General features: G+C 39.0%; 1 long non-coding RNA gene across 3 annotated transcripts in view; it reads left to right on the forward strand.

Annotated features, from left to right (window-relative positions):
• The first annotated feature begins 331 nt into the window (after window positions 1-331).
• The window catches only part of LOC122051769, a 30248-nt gene continuing 10033 nt past the window's right edge, over window positions 332-20546 (forward strand). For 2 of the 3 annotated variants that reach the window (XR_006131538.1, XR_006131540.1), the window contains exons 1-3: window positions 332-941; window positions 1014-1124; window positions 1273-1380. This is a non-coding gene — a long non-coding RNA (uncharacterized LOC122051769). The remainder of the gene's footprint in view (window positions 942-1013; window positions 1125-1272; window positions 1381-20546) is intronic. The other variant, XR_006131539.1, reaches the window with a different exon arrangement.

Consider the following 20546-nt stretch of genomic DNA (forward strand, 5'->3'; position numbering starts at 1 on the left):
ACTTATTTAAGTTGTGTACCTATTTCTTTAGGGTGCATTTGGTTTAAGTTATCATATATAACCTTGGTTATATGATTACTAGGTAATCACATAACAAAGGTTATAAGGAATAAAATATAACCAAATGTGTAAAATACGGCGCCTAAATTAACCTTAAGGGAATTTTCAAGAATTTTTAGAATTTTTTGAAGCTCGTATGACGAGTTTAAGTGAGATCAATTATTCGGCCATGAGAAAGCCTGTTTAAGCTACCCATTTAAATGAGAAAAAGTTTTCTTTTTCTTTTTCTTTTTCCTTTTCCTTTTCCTTTTCTTTTTCTTCCCCCATCGACGAACCCCTCACTCGACGCCTCCTCTCCTATTCTCTTCCTCTTCGTCGTCGAACCTTAAGCTTCCCTAAAAAATCCCGATTCTTCCTCCTCTCTCGCGCCGTCTCCTCTCTTCCTCTCCCCCACGCGGCGTGGAGCACCGATCATCTCCCTCTCGCGAAGCCGAGCAGCATGGCTCCAACCACCTCTTTGCCTTCCCCAACCGGTGCTGCCGCGACACCCCATCTCCCTCGATCGTCGAAGCTCAAATCTCGCCGCCACCTGATTGGCGACGCAAGCAGCTTCATCATCGACGATCGAAGCACATCTTGAAGGCTAGCCGGCAACTCAATGGATGCCAGCTATCTCAAGAGCAACGGAGCTCCTCTCCCTCACGCGCCTTTGGCCTAGATCGACTGATTGTCGATCCTTCACCGCCGCCTTGTTCCTCCTCGCGTCTCTGCCCTATAGCGATCGTCGCCGATCCTCCCTTCACTCCGTGATGCCGCCGACCATCCATCTCCTCCCTTTCGATCAGCTGAGCATCAACAGGAGCTTTGGTTTTGGAAGATCAATAGCAGTTGCTCTTCCAGCAGTTGTCTCCGGTAGTAGGGTAAGGGATCTTTGGTTTTGGGTAAGAAATGCTTGGCTTCGATCTAATTTCATCTTTTAATTTTGAGATATTGAAGTTAGTTGTTTGATCCAGCTACTATAGCTCCTGTTGTGAGCAACAGGATGACCAAATTTGGCTTTGGCTGGCGGTGCTGTTAAGGAGGTTTTCCCAACAGTGGGTTGATTCAGGAACAAACGGATTTAGGTAAGTTGTGCTTGGATTTATTAGGTTAAAATCGGTTTAACTCTAGTTGAGGTGGGTAATCAGTAATCGTATTCGATTATGGTTATCCTAAATAGGTTTCAGTATGTGAATTTAGATAAATAAAATATATACATATTGATTGATGTAGGACTCTGATTCGAGACGAGCGTCTCGACGTCGGATTGGTTTGATACGATCTCCATTTTTTAGGCGGGCAACCTTACATGGGATTTCTTTTGGCACACGCTATTTTGAGGTGGGTATCTTGACTTATCTTTTAGATATTGTCATTTAATATGCATAGTGAATTTTAATGAGTAGTAATAATTATGTTATATCTGCATCGGTATATCATTGCTTGATTCCTTCAGCATGCTTATTTATTACCTCTTTTGCATCCATTACCCTCTTGATTATTTATACTCATAGAGGTAGTGACATACCATGCCTTATGATATATCAGACTACACATTTACCATATCTAATACGTGTACCTAGATCTTCTTATTTGAACCATTTATTTTTGGTACATGTTTTATGGAGATAGATATGGTTAGGATTTTCATGCTGTTAGTTAGATCCCTAGAGTCAATCATTTGATGATTGTTGTATGGACTCATTGTATCATATTCTTGTATATAAATAAAGGCATTTGTTTTTTGGTTATTATACTTACTTGTATTTGTGCCAAATAACTAAGTATAATAGCATCCTTGAGTAGAAGGTTCTTACATATATCAATCGATTGGTTGAATCGATAGTGAGATGATATAGGGAATACTACTCTTAATCATTTCTAGTCGAGTATTAACATTCAGGGACAATATTAATGCAACGAGACTAGCATGTAAGTCAACTCGATGACTTGATCTCACAAGTCATGGATATAGAGATATCAAGTTGACACATGGGTATGCATTGGAGAATGTATACTGAATGACCCGCCATGAGAAAGTATCATGGATCGTTATATGAGTGTCATATACTTTCTCATGTGGCTATTAGTATGACTATTAGTCCTTGGACCTGAAGTCACCATGGATCCCTACATAAGGAGTTACGTATTTGGCTTCGTCAAACGTCACCCGTAACTAGGTGGACTATAAAGGCGATTACTAGGTATGTAACAAATTATGCGGAGGGATGTGAGTGATATAGATGGGATCTATCCCTCCTATATGACGGGAGTGACATCATTATTCTTGATAAAATGAGACCATTAAGTGCATGGCCATGCTCAAATGAGTCAATATGAGATATTGAACTCATTTGATTGAGTGAGTCTACTTGGAGTTCAAGATTTAGATTGATTATAGGACGACACGGTCTATGCCTCACATTGATCAATCTAGATGTCTAGGATAGAAGGACATTGTCACATATTGTGAAGAGTCACAATTAGTAGTCACAAGGTGATATTGGATCTCAATATTCTTGTAACTTGGGTAGTAATGATGTGTTGCTAGATACCGCTCATTACTTATGCTACTAAATGGGTTTAGGAGCATTGCCTACGTTACAAGAACCTATAGGGCAATTAGATGGAGATTAGGTTCATTTGATGAACCTAAAGGATTAGGTTCATGTGATGAACCAAATTGGATTAAGAGTAATCCAAATTGAGCTAATTGAGTTGGACTCAATTTGGTTCATGTGTTAAGTGAGTCTAGTTTGGACTTAGACTCATTTAATTAATTTAATTCAATGAATAGAGATTCATTAAATTAAAATTGACTTGAACCAATGGTTAGATTAGATCAACCAAGGGAGAGAAGTGGTCAAGTTTGACTTGACTTGAGAGGAAGATGAAGGGTCAAGTTTGACTTGACCATTTGCCACCTCATTGGTGAGTTGGCATTAAGTGGGCTTATGATGATGTGCCACATCATCAAGACCACTTCATGGTGTGCCACCTCATGAGGGATATCAAGAGTTTTTGACTCTTGAAATTCCATGGAGTATATAACCACTCACTTGAAGGTGGCCGATCACTTTTGTGGAGTTACAAGCTTGAATTGATTTTTCATTCAAGTCATCTTCTTCCTTAAGCTCTTCTCTTCTCTCCCTCTCCTCCCTTGGCCGAACCCTAAAAAGGTGATAGCACACCTTTTGTTTGGTCTCTCCATCTCTTGCTTGTGTGGATACACATAGAGGAGTGTCTACTTTGACACTCTCGAGATCCGGCGAACTTTGGACGAGCGGGATTAAACGAAGGGCTTCGCATCAAGGGTAACCTCCTTTCCTTTGTAGATCTAGTGTAGATCTAGGTTAGAGAAAACTCATACTCGAAGTTTTACAAAATTTTAATCTTCGCACGGATCCGTGGCATGGGAATTTCGGAGTTTCCGCAACGCAAAAAGCGGTTTCTGCGGCTCGAAAAACCCAACAGTGGTATCAGAGCCACGTGCGAAGCGAGTATGAGTTTTAATTTGTATTTTTATGAAAATTACAGATCTATAACTTTCTGTGAAATTATGATTTTTGGTATTTTATGGGTATTTTTCTTGTAGAAGCGAAGCACAAGTGTTTAGACACTTGTAGGCTTCGATTACCGAGAAAATATTTTCGAAACGGCAAGGTTTCACCCCAAATCGTTTTGGGACAGTGGAGTAAGGCACTGTAGGATTGCTTAGGAACACTCGCGATGGTTATATTGCGGGTAGGGGTGCTGCCCCTGACCCCACAAGGGGCTTCGTTCCGCGATTGCGCCCGAAAATCGCTAAACGGGACCGCTAAGAATTTTTACTCATAAAAATTATAAAAAAATTGGAAAAAATTAGAGAAATTTATAGAAATTACATAATTTAGAATTATGTATTATTTTGTGATGATCACGGCCCAAAAGACCCAATTAGATTGGAAATTTGTGTTGTAATTCATATTATAGCCCGTGTGTCTTTTTCTGTGATGTGCGTGTTGTATATGATACGCGACCTACGCGTCGTGCCTTTCCTATTTTAATATTCCTGTTGTAAATAGTTTAGACTCGAATGTAAATCGAGTTTCACCTTTGTAATGTACAAATTGGAGCGGTGGAAGGTCCACTCTAGACGGAGTTACGAGGAGGGCGCGAGCAACACAAGGTAGTCAAAAGGAAGGAGCTTGAGGAGTTGTTGACCTTAGGTTGACCATCTGATCTTCTCATTGGCTTGAGAAGATCGTAGTAGGGCCATGACTAATCATAAAATATTTAATTAATTGCTTGTGTGTGTATATGTGATACATGCTAGAATAGTAATTAATTAGCGCCTTAACGATTAGATTAGATCTAAATCGCGTACATGATGCCCCCTAACGATTAGATTAGATCTAAATCTGGTATATGATACACCTCGTCGATTAGATTAGATCTCAATCGCGTCAACTGTAATACCTACCATGCCGTGATACCTATCACTACCTCGATCACATGTTGTTGTTGAATCAGCCGAAGCGAGGCACGTATTATCTTGGTAGTGCGGAGGAATGATCTTGGTCGCGCTATCGGCGTGGGTGGTCAACTCGATTAGATTGAGTAACTAGTTAACTCGATTGGATCGAGTTTAACTATGGGCATTTTCCAATGGTTGGTAGATAAGTCAAAATCACGTTTATATTAACTCTTGGGCGAAGCTAACTCGAGTTTTAATATAAATGTGGTTTTGATCCTATAAACAAGAGTTGCGTAGAGATGTAATTGGTTATCACCGATCATACTAAGTCTTGGGCGATTTAGCGAAAGCTAACTCAGTAGTATGATGTGGATCTTGTCCACATGAATTATAGAATTGGTGGGAATATCATTTAATTAAAGGCGTAATTAAATGATTAATAGAATATGATATTTATTTATTTTACGTATTTTTTTGTAGATAACCGTGGCGTCGAATCTGAACTCTTTCTCCTACGTTAGTCCTTGAGAAGACATTTCAGCCAGAGCAAATTTCTGGGATGCAGGGAACACGAAATCGTTCTCACGCGAAAGCGTATGCGTTCGGGCGGCCCGTTCAGGAGGCACCTCACATTGCCCGCGGTGGCGTGATGCTTCTGAAGCGTCGAGATGATCGTTAGATGTGTCGTGTCTTATGCTCGCGACCGTGAACTCTGAGCTGAAGCGACACGAGTTGATGGGCGCGTATGATATGGTGAACATCTTCGTCGACTATATCGAGACAGCGAGGCGAGAGATTCGAGATCTACAGGCCTTTGTTTGGTCTGAGATCAGATGAGACTCCGTAGGCCCGTATGTACTCGAAATGATTGGATGCATAGAAAACCTCTGAGGTTAGGATTCCCAGGCGAGATGGCGGTGATCGATCTTGATCCTTGCGGATAGCTATAGTCGATTAGTTACAAATTATAACGTGAGCGAAATTGACAAGCCATGCTTAGCGTCTGAAGGCTACGAGCTCGACCTTAAGAAGGTTAAGCCCATTTTATACGGTGTAAAGGGAAAGGCGGAGCTAAAGGTGAGGGAAGGTCGACAAAGCGAATCTTGAGCATAAGCACAACATTGGCCATGGTGGGTCTTTGAGTTAGAGGAACTGCAAAGTGTACCTGGAAGATCTTAAGAAGAAGTGAACTTTCAGTTATACATGTTATAGAAGTCGATCTATTTCTTCGTCATGGGTATTAGATATCGGATGTGCTTCACGTTTGTACTAATGTCTGTGAGAAATAGCAGGCGTTGAAGGCGAGGTGGCGAGTGGACCTCTGGCGTGATGGAGCCGAGTTCTTCTTTATTCTTGTAGGAACTTATCATCTATCTATACGCTTTTGTAGAATTAGATGAATGTTGTTATGTGCTTTAACTAAGAACGTAATTTGAGTTTCTTGTTTGGACAAGAAAGGTTTTCATTTATAATAACAAATGTTGTTCGGTTTATTTAAATGATATGTTATATAGTGTACCTCGATGAGCGGACTCATATTCTGACCTTGAAAACCTATCTATAACGTAAGTACGAGATTGAGTCGAATGGCGTGAACGAACCTATCTCACGCGTCGCTTGGGTCGTATAAATGACGCTTATCGACTCCGTAAAGATGGTTTCTTGAACTCGTTTGATTTTGAATCATATGAGACGTCTGAGTCGTACCTTTTAGTCGAGATGCTAAGACTCCTTTAGTGAACAGGTGAGAGGCGGTGACTTGTTGGGTCTTATCGTAGTGATGTATGTGACCGTTTCGATGTCATTGCTAGAGGTGGTTATAGGTGCTTCATTACATTTCTTGATAACCAGATATGGCTATATGTATTTGATGACCGTACGTCAATCCTTTGAAAGTTGAAGAAATTCGAGAATAATCTGAAACCGACTTGGCGAGTATTAAGATACTTGATCGGATCGGTGGTGAATACCTTAGCCGTGAGTTTCGTAACTATCTCTGAGTGTGAGATTCTATCTCGACTCACTCCTCCTGGAACACCATGAGTGGAATGGTGTATCCGAAAGGAGGAATCATACCTTATTAGATATGGTACGATCTATGATAGTCACACAGATCTTCCTATGTATCTTTGGGGCTATGCTGAATCTGACCTTCGTTCTCAATGAGTTCCATTAAGGTTGTAATAAAGGCCATATAGGATATGGTGGGAGAGATGCCGGGTGTCTTTTATGAGGATTTGGGGTTGTGGGGCTTACGTTCGACGTCGAGTCTCGAATAATGGGACCCAATCCGACCAAGTGTTATTCGTTGGATATCCGAGGAAACGAAGGGATATTACTTTACGTTCCCCAACACAAGGCGGTTGTGGCTAAGACTAGGGTATTTCTAGAAAGGGACTTTGTTTACAGAAAGACTAGTGGAATCGTTCGATCAAGAAGTTCGAGATGTGGACCATGCATTGAAGCCTCGATGGAAGTTGAGCTGGAACCGTAAAATGTTGTGGATGATGTTGTTCGGAGTTGAGGAACAACCGAGGTTCAATAGACTACCTCTTGGCAGTCGATAGGGGTGCGTCGTTGGCACGAGATATTCGTTTCTCTTGTCGATCGTGATGACGTTATGTTCGTTGAGGATGAGTCTACCTCTATCGAGAAGATGAGACCAGTTCAGAAATGACTAGATGAAGGGAGAAGATCATCGAAGTATACCAACCAAATATGGACTTTGGTTGATCCACTGAAGGAACCCGTTGGGTGTAAGTGGGTCTTTAAGAGAAGACTAACATGGATAGACTTATTTATAAGGGTCGCTAAAGGTTTCAAGCAAATTCGTGGTATTGACTATGATGAAACCTTTTCTCGATGGCGATGTTTAAGTCCGTTCGGATCGTGCTTACCACGATTATGAGATCTGGCGGATGGATGTCAAAGCTGCGTTTCGAATGGAAACCTACTCGAGGATGCATACTAGCAGAGTATACAAGCTGCATAGGTACATTCATGGACTAAAGCAAGCTTCTCGGAGCTGGAATCTTCGATTCGATGATGCAATCAAACAGTTTGGTTTCATCAAGAATGAAGATGAACCTTGTGTCTATAAGAAGGTTGTTGGGAGCTCAGTTGTCTTTCTTATATTGTATGTGGATGACATACTACTCATTGGGAAAGAGATCCCTTTGCTGTAGTCTGTCAAGACTTGGCTAGGGACTTGTTTCTCAATGAAGGACTTAGGTGAAGCATCCCGCATTCTAGGCATACAGATCTATAGAGATTTATTGACAAGGTAATTAATGGGTAAACCCCTCCTCTTACAAATGTTTAATTTTGTATACGTCCACACTGTCGTCACGGTGTTTTGAGGTGTTGGTGAATTTAAATAATATTGTTTGAGGAATCGATGTTATTTTAAATTCAAAGACGAATATTTGATCGAAGACGGATCGACTATTAATTTTATTCGTCGTAAAATAAAGTTGACAAGATAATAAAATTAATGAATAAAATCTCCTCTTCGATTTTGTATCGTTCACTATCGTGGCATACAAAATTTATGGGGATTTAAGGAGTTGATCTTGACCGAATATTTTGTGATTCTTAGGATTTAAAATGTTTGTCGATCCCTAGTCATACTATAGAAAGACTTAGTAGCCGATTGTAATGATTGAAAATAGGACTTGGACATTAAGGTGGATCTTCTTAGAATTAAGAACAATATAGGTGTATTTAATTCATTAGTTGAAACGTGTTTAGTGGTGTTATCTGCGGAACACGGTGTGAATCTGGATGTCGTTAATCGTGTCATGATTCGTTCTGAGGTTCGAAACCCGTGACTAAATGAAAATTAAAACACCGTCACATGGGCACTCTTGTAAAATGGTAGTTGTTGCGGTGGGAGATGTTTATCTTTTGATAAGAATAAAACATGAATTTTGAGTAATTGTCTTTACGAGTTTAGAAAGAACTAGTTTTCGGTTTCTAAAATATTAAAGAACTTGATATTCTGTCTCTTTAATATGAAGTTGTTATTAAGAAAAGAGGAAGTTATACGTTGCGTGCGTTGGTTAGCGATAAATCGATAACTCTCGTGATGCAACGAATGGAAATTAGTAACACGTCTTCTAACTTTAAGTAACCTTAATGAACCAATTATATCTTTGGCGTCTAAGGCTGGGTTATATTAACTTGAGTAGGATTCGTTGGTAGGTGATGAACTTTTGGGTTCGTTAGTAGTGAAATCTTTTCGACTGCGAGTGCTTGGAAGAAAAATAACGAAGCTTTTAAGTCAAGGGTATGGGTCGAAGATATGTTGAAATTGGTTCGTTCGATTAATGATCTATGTTATCAGACGAGAGGTAGTATTGAAATTTAAATCATTTTATGAATATTGAATCTGAATAAATTTACTTAATGTCCATGAGGTAAGTACTTTGATTAGTTGAAAGAGTACGACTGATGTGGAGAAATGTTAAAGTAAAAGTCACTATGGTAAGATCGTAGTGGCAGTACCTCTTGGGAGAATTTAGAGTCACTTATCGAAGTAGGGATTCAATCCCAATTGACTGCACCTGACAGAATGGTGTAGAAAAGGAATGTATAGGACTCTTATGGAAATAAGTAGATTGATGAGTTATTTAGAATATTACAAAATCATTTTAAGGATATACTCGGAAGCGGAAATTAATATAATACCTTCGAGAAGAACTCTACTCGTATAGAATTCTTTGAATAGGCGTAAGCTTTATTTGAAGCATATTCGGATTCAGATGATCGTAGCGTATCGTAAGAGCGATGATAAGTTGGACGAGGAATTCACTTGTTTGTGGGTTATCTAGAGAAATGAAAGTAGGTTTATAGTCTTAAAAATCGGAAGGTTATTATTAGCATCAATGACCGATTTTTAGAAAAAGGACTATGTAATAAACCCATGCCCATAAGAAAATTTTCTTAAGGAAATAATAAAGGCGTATACAATCTAGTACCCAGTCTGCAGATGAGATATCATGAAAGCTATGACACGTATCATGAATGATACGTGATTGCGAGAAAGTGTCTTGTCATCGCGATGGGAGGTTGTTAAGCGACTAAAGGATTAAATGTTTTGGGAGAGGTTTTGGACTCGATCACGGAGACGTGAACACGATATCGAACGTATATGAGCACTCGAGATAAAGATCTGACGTCTTGGCGAAGAGTAATGAATAATAGAATTAGAATATATATTACAATAAAATCTGGAAGCTTGTAGAAACACGAATGGTGTAAAAGCGTTTGGGTGTAAAAGGTACATAATAGGAAAGAGGATGAGCGGGAAGGTAGAAACTTTCAGCGGCTAGATGAAAAGGAAACTTTTTCATTGGTAGCCATGCTTAAGTCTATCCGATTCTTTTATCTATTGGCAGTGGATGTCGAGACAGCGTTCATTAATGGAAGTCTTGAAAAGCATCCGTATAAAGCGACGGAAGGGTTCGTTGTAAAGAAATTAGGCGTCTTGTGTCTGACTCGATCGATCCATGGTGAGACTTAGGTCTTGGAACAACCGGTTTATCAAGTAATCGAGACTATGGATTTATTGAGTAAGCGGATAAGTCTTGTGTATCTGAAAAGTGTGATGGAAGCGTGGTGGTGTTTCTTGTACTATCGTAGATAACATTTTGGTAGTTGGAAACAATATCAAATGTTGTCGGAAATAAGGGTATGGTTGTCGAATAATTGATATAAAGGACTTGGGAGAATGTATATATTTTGATATCAAGTAATAGGGATCGCAAGAAAAAAAAATATATTACTTATCCCAAGCATACATCGAAAAAATCCTTGCTCGTTTTAGCGTGAAACTCTAGAAAGGTTTCTTACCTTTTAGCGTGAGTGTCTTTATCTAAAGAGATGTCTCGATGACGTCAAAGGAGATTGAGGACATGTAGGCGATTCTTTATGCTTAAGCGGTTAGACGACCTAATGTATCTTTGCGAGATCAATCTATTTTGCGAGGCGTAGTTAGCGGATATCAAGTAACCCTAGAGGACGTTGGAGCGATAAAGCGTATATTAAAAGTACTAGAGCACTAGAGATTATATCTTTGCTTACTGGCGATTAATTTGGTTCACTGTAGGTTGCAGTTTTGACTTCGATCGGATAGGGACGATAATAAGTCGACCTCGGGGTTTGTGTTTACTTTAGGAGGAAAAGTCGTAACTATGGAAGAGTGATAGCGTAGGTGTTTTTTGGACTCCATGTGGTGAGTATGTAAGCGAGCCTCAGGGGTAGCCGTAAAAGGTGAATGACTTAAATAACCTCGAGATAGACTTAGATATGATTTAGTTTGTCGAAGATTATTCTGATTTTTGTAATAATAATGGTCTGATATGAACTCGAAGAAACCGTGAGTCCATAAAATGATAAATCTGATAGGTAATCTTACCAATCGATTGTATATGAGGAGAAGTTGTTGCGCTAGATTGCATCGGATGATAACTAAGATCCTTAAAGGCGAGCTTTTTGAAAGCGTGGAATCGGATGTATGGCGGATATGTGACAGTCTTTTAGTATAAGTGGGAGATTGTTAGAATGTATCTTAAAAGCCTAGCTTTTGGTATAAAACATTTATCTAGAAATAAAATTACGTTGGTCGAATATCTACATTTGTGATAAATATAGTTGTTCGATTAATTTATATTGTAGATAACGTGGTGTGTGGTGTCACACTGAGAAGATCATGTTATCGATGCCTTATAAATTATAAATAGTAGCTCGCGACCGTGATGGAAGGAACAAGCCATTGGAAGGTCGTAGTGTAATTGGGTGTTAGTTTATCTTAACTATATAATTACACTAGTACGCTAAGTGTATTGAGTAGGACCGTTAGAGGTCGTTTCTTTTATCTTGACTTTATAAAAGACAAAGACCTCGGTTATTATGGAAGTGTGCTCTTAATCTAATATAATAACAACGTATATTTGATATTTATTTCTTTAATTTATCGATGGGTGAGATTTAGTTCGATGAATCGATAAGCGATAAGTTGGAAATGATATCACATAGTGTGTGTTGTTGATTATAGAAGGAAGCGTGTCCTAGTAATCTAGGTTGAGAATGTCCCCGAGAGGACATAAGGATTGTCGTATTAAACCTGCGGTGGACTTAGTCAAACGTGGCGATGAGTTGAGTGGTCTTACTCTTGGAGCTAGATATTAATTAAGTGAGTTGTCGGTAACTTACTTAATTGGTGGGCGTTGTTATCTTAAACGGGAGACTAACACTCGTGATGAAGGGCCCAATGTAATTTGGGATTGGTGCGATAGTTGATAATAGTTCTCTAGTGGAATAAATTATTATTAATAAATTAAGTTGTATGTTAAGGCGGCGGGATGTTAATTTTATCGGAGACGAAACCAATTCCTCCTCTCGGTCCACTATCGTAGCCTAGTATATGAGATTTATACCCACCCATTGCACCCGTCAGTGGGGCGGCGAGCTAGCTTGGACCCAGTAAGGCGAACAGTGGATGAGCCATTATGGTGGTAGGCGAAGGTTGGGTCCCGAGCTTAGGTGGTAGCCAGCAGAATATTAAAGGATTTTTATTAAAATTATTTCTTATGTGGATATCGTGATTTTAAAGAGAGTTTAAAAATTAAAATTTCCTTTTATAGCTTCTAAAAGATTAAGAGAAGAGATTAATCTCTTTCCTTATTTGTAGTTTAAAGGATGGTTTTAATTTTTGGTAAAAATTTTAAATCATCTACATGTTTAAAAGAGAGTTTAAAATTTGAAATCTTTCCTTATTTGTTGATTAAAGGAGGATTTTAAATTTTAAAACTTTCCTTTTAATATTCATGATTTAAAAGAGTTTAAAATTAAATATTCTCTTTTATAAGTTTCTAAAGATTAAGAAAAGATTTGATATCTTTCCTTGTTGTAGATTAAAGAGATTTTAATTTATAGAAAACTTTCTTTTATCCACGTGTTTAAAGAAAGATTTTAATTTATTAAATTTTCTTTTATAACCCAATCGTGAAGGATAAAATTATTGGACAAATTTTTATAAATTTCGGAAGCGAATAAGGAAGTTTTAATTTTGTTTAAAATTTTATTTGCTTGGAGAATTTATGTGGTGGTGGCCATTCTATTAAAGAAAAATTATTTTAATTAAATAAATTTTCCTTTTCGATGGCAAAAGAATTAAGGAAGTTTTATTAATTTTTCCTTATTTACCAAGACCAGGATTATAAAAGAGGGGTAGAGGAGGCTTGAAGAAGGTCTTCTATTTTTCTCCTCTTTTCCTTGGTGTGGTGGTCGACCCTTCCCTTTCTCTTCTCTCTCTTGTTGTGGCGAAATCTATCGTCTCTTGGAGCTTGGAGGATGTGGTTGGATCGAGGAAGGAGAAGGAGAGAAAGCGTCGTCCTTGGAGCTTGGTTGGTGGAAAATTCTTCGTCCTTTGAAAGTTCTTGTGCTTGGCGAAACTTGAAGGAAGAAGGAAGAAGGTGCTAGGTGGTTCTCGTCTCGGGAAGATCGTTGCCCATCTGACGTCCAGGGGTTAGAAGAGAATCTGATGAAGATCGAGGTTTTTAAAAGGTATAACTAGTAATTCTTCTTTCCATCATACTAGTTATTTTGGAAATAATACTAAATCAGAGGCATTGATTCTAATGTTTTGAATTTGTTTTCGATATAGTGTTCTTTTGTTTTCTTTTCCTTATGATTTGATTGTTCTTTTCGGTTGACATAAAGTTATTTTAGGAAATTAAATATTAGCTTTCCTAAAGGTTTTATCTGTCGGTGGTGGTTGCTCCATATCCGAGAAGGTGTGCCTCTTGGCGTCGATCTTGGACGATTTTGGAAATTAATATTTAATGGAATTAATAACTTGGGTGATTTGGATCGAGCGTGTTAAGTTCCGGAGATCCAAGTTAAAACCTAAAAGAACAAATAGATTAAGTTTTGGATCGAACGTGTTAAGTTCAGGCGATCAATTTTAATTTAAAAGAACACGTGGTAGCTAGGAAAAGGTTTAGAACCTTTGCTGAAATTTTTATGCGATGGAACCTTTAGGTTTTACAGTATGACAATAATTGTCGTGGATCACTAAATAAGGAGTTACGTGCTTTGGCAGTCGAGCGTCACCGTGGCGGGTGGACTATAAAGCGATTCTTGGGTATGTAATGAATTATGCAGAGGGATGTGAGTGATGTAGATGGGATCTATCCTCTCATGTGCGGGAGTGACATTGATATTCTTGATAGGTGAGACCATTAAGTGCGTGGCCATTGCCAGAATGAGTCGATATGAGATATTGAGCTCGTTTGATTGAGTGAGTCTAGTTGAAATTTAGATTGATTAGAGGATGTGCGATGCATGCCTCGCGTTGATCGATCAGATGTCTCAGGATAGAAGGACGTTGTCGTATATTGTGAGGAATCCGATTAGTAGTCCGGTGATGTTGGATCTCAGCGTTCTTGTAACTTGGGTAGTAATGATGTGTTCTTGAATCTGCATTACTTATGTTACAAATGGGTTTGGAGCATTCTAGCGTTCTGAGAACCTATAGGTCATGTGAAGAGGCGATTAGATGGAGATTAGGTTCGTTTGATGAACACAAGGATTAGGTTAAATGTGATGAACGAATTGGATTAAGAGTAATCGAATTGAGTTGAGTTGGACTCGATTTGGTTCAGTGTGTTAAGTGAGTCTAGTTTGGACTTAGACTCGTTTAATTATTTAATTCGATGAATGAGATTCGTTAAATTAAAATTGACTTGAACCGATGGTTAGATTAGATCGACGAGAGAGAAGTGGTCGAGTTTGACTTGACTTGAGAGGAAGATGAAGGTCGAGTTTGACTTGCCACCTCGTTGGTGAGTTGGCGTTAAGTGGACTTATGATGATGTCCACATCACCATGGTTGCTTAGTGAGGGATATCAAGAGTTTTGACTCTTGAAATTCCATGGAGTATATAACCACTCACTTGAAGGTGGCCGGCCACTTTTATTGATTTTTATTGAATTGTTTTTATTCGTCTTCTTCCTCAAGCTCTTCTCTTCTCTCCCTCTCCTCCTGGCCGAACCACAAAGGGTCTTTAGCGCCTTTGTTTGGTCTCTCCGTCTCTTGCTTGTGGATACAGCCAAGAGTGTCTGCTGACACTCTCGAGATCCGGCGAACTTTGGATGAGCGGGATAAGCGAGCTTCGCATCGAGGGTAACCTCCTTTCCTTTGTAGATCTAGTATAGATCTGGTTGAAAACTTCATACTCGAAGTTTCTGAATTTTAATCTTCGTGCGGATCAGTGGCGTGGGAATTTGGGGTTTCCTTGTATAGGCGATTTTGCGGCCGAAAAACCAATCAACGTGTAGTGTCGTACCGTCTTGTATGATTACGTCTTTGAGCGATTGTGACTCCGTTATTGTTGAGCTTCATTGCGATTCATGGATCTGCTGACTCGTCGTTAGTGGTATATCGAGGCGAGGTGTGTGGCGGTTGCTCTATCGATTGCTCATTTGGTCCACTCGTGGGTAACGTGGCGTGGCGTGGTAACGACGGTCCCTCCTGGATTGTCTCGAGGAGATGAGGCGTTGAGCTCCCACTTATGATTTGGGGTAGAAGGATAGGTGTACTCCGACAGCATCCTATCCACTCGGTCACTTATCAGGAGTAGTGATGGTAGAGTGCACAGTTGTCATAGCCCTACCCACTCGGTCTCACCATCGTGTGTGAGATGGCTGACTGGCGTCATGGATGACCATGTCATTTGCATCATATGTATGGATTGCATTTATTGCTTGTGTTTGCTGCACTTTGTTTGTTGCATATTTGGTGGATGCATATGATTGACATACATACAGGAGATATGACATTTTCGGTATGACGACCTTATTATTTTGATAGGAAGTCCTGGTGAGTACAACTTCTCCCATTCCTTTCAGTTATTGTATTTTTCATTATTATTCCAAGAGATTGTACGCATAATTATTACTATTGGTTATTTCTTACTATACATGTTAGCTTGGTATCCGTTGAGTGTTGGACTCACCCCGTTGATTATTACCATTTCAAGTTGAAGTTGTTAGGAGGTTCCAGTCGCTAGTCCCCACCCTAAGTCGCGATGGTTTTCTACCTTTGGACTTGTGGTTTCCTTGTTACATTTTTATATATATTTGTGATGTATAACTGTACTCGTGGATTTTTATCGAGTTTTGGTCTACTGCCTTTGTTTTCCACTGCGTTGGATATTTGTCGTGGGTTTAAGTTTTCTGTCATATTAGTGGAGTAGATTTTATTTAAATAAACTACGTGGTTGTGTCAGCTAGAGGCTGAGTTAATATAAACTGTGTGGATTGTTAGTTATTTTTATTGTTATTATTTCGACCGTGTTGGCCGAGGTTTGTGTGACCCTGAGGGCTTTGAAGTAATGTTTCATATTGTCACCTATACATGGGAGATGCTGTCGAAATTTTCTCAGGCAGGGACTCCCCCTGGGCTTGCCAATTCTTTTGGTATCAGAGCCCAGGTTTTTGCGAGTCAATCTGGGTAATTTTCGGATTTATACAGATTTCCGTCGATTTTTAGGTTCGGAAGTCCGAGGTATTTTTAGACAAAAGACACTGATGGCCAATTTAAATTGTTAAAACTAATAAATTTAAATCGCAGTCGAGGAAGCATCAATGCAATAGAAGGGTGGTCTGGTGCTACAATTGCAACGAAGAAGGGCACATCAAGGATGACTGCCCAAAGATAAAGCTAAAGACAAAAGACAAAAGACAAGGAGAAGGTAAAGTACAAGTCAAAGTCCTCCAAGCACAAAATCCTGAAAGCCACTTGGGACGATTCGACGTCCTCCGAATCTGAAGCCGAAAAATTCTCGGGACGAGCACTGATGGCCAACCATCTCTTTGAAGATGACTCGGACTCAGAGATGAGTATAGATCAAGGGGGAGAATCAGAAGAAAGCTGTGACGAAGGGGGAGCATCACCAAGTGAGGTAAGTAAGGTACGTGATCTCACCCCTACTCAATCTTTTCAGTTTATCAAAGTGCTTACGAAAGATCTAGCAAAATTAGGAAAAGAAAACGCTGAATTAAAATTGAAACTAGAAAATTCATGCCCATTAGAATTATTTAACAATTTAAAATTAGGAAATGATAAATTGAAACTACAAATTGAAAAGTTAAAATCTGATGCATGTTTAAAAACTAATATTTTTCAAAAATCAAAAATTAAAATTTATGGAAAATTAAACTGGTATATAAGAAAGCATCAGGGACAACTTAGATGAATTCCAAGAAATTATATACCCCCTAAGTTCTTAAACAATCCTGTAGGAAGGAACCTATACTAGGTTCAAAAATCTTTGCTACTTTAAATTATTTTTAAGTTAGGGCTTACAGCGAGAAAATTAAAAATTACAATTTCTTTATAAGATTTTGTCTAAGGAAGTGGTTGTTGCTCCAATAACCAAGAAGGCCTAGTGCCTCGCGACGACTTGGAAACCAAAATATTGAAATAAAATGTTTAATTAACTTTCTGATAAAAGTATTAAAATTAAAAATAGATAATACTCTGAAAAGTTTTTAAATATTGTTTTGGAAATTCTTCAAAAAAATATTTTTTAAAATGCGTCTTAGAAAAATTCTCAATAAGAAATTTTTTCTAAAATTATCTTAACTAAAGTTTTCTCTTATTTAGAAAATCTTTAACTTAGAAATTTTTTTATACTTTGTTCCCCACTCTTTTTGCTGTGATCAAAGGGGGAGAAGTTAAGTTAGAGTTTAAGTTTAAGAGGGAGTTAGGAAAATTAAAAATTTTTTTACTAACTCATGTTGCAAATTCTATTATTGCAATCTTTGTACTTAAAATGTTAGTTTAGTAATTTACTTAAAATTACTATTTGTTTGTTTTTAACCCTAACTTGAACTTGGGTTGATGCACATCAAAAAGAGGGAGATTGTTGGATCCTGTGGTTGTTTTGATGTGATCAACCAAGTTAGTTATGTCCTGTTTGTTTATTATCCCTATGTCTAAGTGTGTAAGAGCTTAGGAGCGCAAGAAGTCGAGCGGAAGACGCAGCTAGCGAGAAGGACGACACAGGAAGAGAGCCGACAGGCTCGGTGTGTCCGAAGGACGAGAGAGCTGCGAAAGAGTACACCGGTGGGCGAGAAGAACGTGCATGACGTTCGAGGGACGTAAAGCTGGGACGGAAGACTGCTCGAGGAAAAGACCAGGAATTGGGTTCGGGTGAGCCATATTCCGGTTGGCCGCATTCACCCAAGCTATCGAAGCATTGGAAGTCAAAAGGAAGTATAAAGGAGCTGGAACGCTAGTTGGAGGCGCCCTCAATGAAGTAATGGAGGCGCCTGCGTTGTCCTCAACCTTGGAGGCTCCTCCAACAAGTGTTGAAGGTGCCTTCAACAATGGAGGCGCCTTCAACATTGCTTGAGGCACCTCCAAGCTGGTCAACTCGACCGTTTGAGCGTGGATAGAGTTTTATCCGCTTGACCTGATTGGAGGTGCCTTGGACCCTTGTTGGAGGCACCTTGACTTTCGAGATAGAATTTCCAAGAGCTATTTAAAGGCCCCTGGAGCTAGGAAATGATAATTCAATCAAGCATTCAATTCCTAGCAACTTGTGAACTCGTTTAGTGTGTAAAAAGACTTCTCTACCTACAATGAAGGCGACATTCTAGTGGAGATGTTCAACCGCCTTAGATTAACAACCGTCTTGGTTGTAACAAAGTTAATTTCTTGTCTCTCATTTTAATTCTGCCTTTACTTTAATTGTTGCTATTTATTTTGAGTTGAAAATCTAAGGAGGGTATACTTTCATTTTGCATGCAATTCACCCCCCTCTTGTCGGCCCCGCTGCACCAACAATCCTAGGAGACATATTCATGCTAAATCTAGTAAGAGTAAACCTAATAAGACCCAAACCACTTTGCCAAAGGGAAGGAAAGTAAGTGAAAACCTAAGTATTAATCCCAATAAAGGGAAACATATGCCTAGGAAGGTGGGTAGGTCTAGGAATGTTCAAGGTGGACATGTTGACTCTAGGGGTTAAAATCCTAGAGTTGGAAAATCAAGCCTTAAAGGAAAAACTTGAGGAAATGGAGAAAGTCCTAGAGAGGTTTATTATTGGACCTAAAGGAATTAACATGTATTTGGGTGATCAAAGACCCAAAAATGTCAAATTAGGTCCCTTTAAGACCAAAAGGAGGTCAAGTGCTAAGGTAACACATGACATTGGTAAGGGAGGTGTGACCAAGGACAAGGGAGAGTCATCCAAGGCCAATAAGAAGGAATATGCTAGGGTGACATATAATTATGGTAAGGATAAGGTGTCCAAGGTGAAGGACAAGAAGGAACTAACCAAATACAAGGTGTCTAAGGTTAAGAAGGTGAGTTTTGTAGGCCAAGTGTCATCTGAGGTGCACCGAAGTGGCCTAGCTATAGTAGATGAGTCACCTAGAGAGGTGGCTAAGACTAAGAGCTCTAGGGGGAGCTCAAAGAGTGTTTGGAATATATGGTAAATTAATCTCAAGCGGATCATGCTTGGGACTTAAATTGGGTCATCAAATGTGTCAAAGTGGTTTAGAGACAGACTTGAGTCTCAAATCTAAGAAATTAACACAATTAGGTTGAGTATCTTGCATGAAAATATGAAAAAAGTTTCATATTGCATGAAAATTAGTTTTGGATGTATAAATGTCATATAAACTATTGCTAGGGATGTATTATGGTTTAGTATGAGCAAATACATAAAGAAAAGTTCAAAACTAGGACTTTAGGTCAAGGTTCAATTGAACTATTTAGATAGTTTTAAATTTTGTGTCATTCTTGGGATCTGTGATAAATATATTTTTATATATATTTTTTCCAAATATACATGGATAAAATATACCTCTCCATAAAATTTGAGATTTTTTGGAGCTCTGTGGAATTTCTGGTGTATTTATGAAGTTGGGGTCAAAAGGCTGATTTTTTCTGAAATAGTATACCAGTCGACTGGTACAGTTACCAGTCGACTGGTAACAATAATTTTGAGCACAGAATGTCTATGTAAGCTTATTTTGATGATGACAGTCGACTGAGACTTATAGCAGTCAACTGATATGGTCTGAAAATGTTTTCAGCATTAGAAAATAACCAAAAGAGTGGTGAACATGTATGTAATCTTATTGGAGACTAATACATGATGCTTATGGTCATTAGAGGTCAAAGAGTTCAATAATTGGGATATTTTTGGAACTCTTTTTGATGTATGACAAAGGGGGAGAAGTTTAGGTTTAAGTGGGAAACCTATATACTTTTGCAAGAAATCCTAACTCAAGGGGGAGCTTAGGTGAAGGGGGAGCGATTGCTCATTTATTTACAAAGGGGGAGAAGTTTGCCTTTTACGGGGGAGCTTAGGTGAATGGAGAGCCTAAGATTAGATTCCATGATTTATGCATGTGTAGATTGCATGTTTATTTGCATTATTATTGCTATATTGTTTCCCTAACTTAAACGAGTTGTCAAACATCAAAAAGAGGAAGATTGTTGGAGCAATCTGGGTACCCTAGGTTTTGATGTTTGGACAAAGGTTTAAGTTAGGTTTATTATTGTATTTGATATACATTATGAGTGTACAGGATATGGGTACAACAAGAAAAGTTTAAGGGTGATCTTGGCAAAGGAGGAAAGTCCAAGGATGAGTCTTGGCGGTGTAAGTCCAAGCATGTAGTCTTGACAACATAAGTTCAAGTGACTTGGCAATGGATAAAGTCCTGGAGGCGCGACCTCTTGGCAAAGGAAGACCCGACAACAATGACAAGGCAGATGGAAGCTCCAGAAGGTAAGACGTGAAAGATGGGGAGACATCCGAGGGACGCAAGGTTGATGGAGGAGATTAGAATATTAGGTCTAGGTTGGTCAAGAGAGGACGAGTGCTGAGTGAATGTACTCGGGGGTTAAATCCTATTATTAGGATTTAACTATAGCGTTTCTATAGCAGCAATGCAGTGTTACTATAGCAGTACTATAGTAGACGACTGATGTTTTTATCAGTCGACTGGTGTGGTCGACCAAGCA

The sequence above is a fragment of the Zingiber officinale genome, chromosome 3A (genome assembly GCF_018446385.1).
Source record: "Zingiber officinale cultivar Zhangliang chromosome 3A, Zo_v1.1, whole genome shotgun sequence".
In the NCBI taxonomy this organism is placed as follows: domain Eukaryota; kingdom Viridiplantae; phylum Streptophyta; class Magnoliopsida; order Zingiberales; family Zingiberaceae; genus Zingiber; species Zingiber officinale.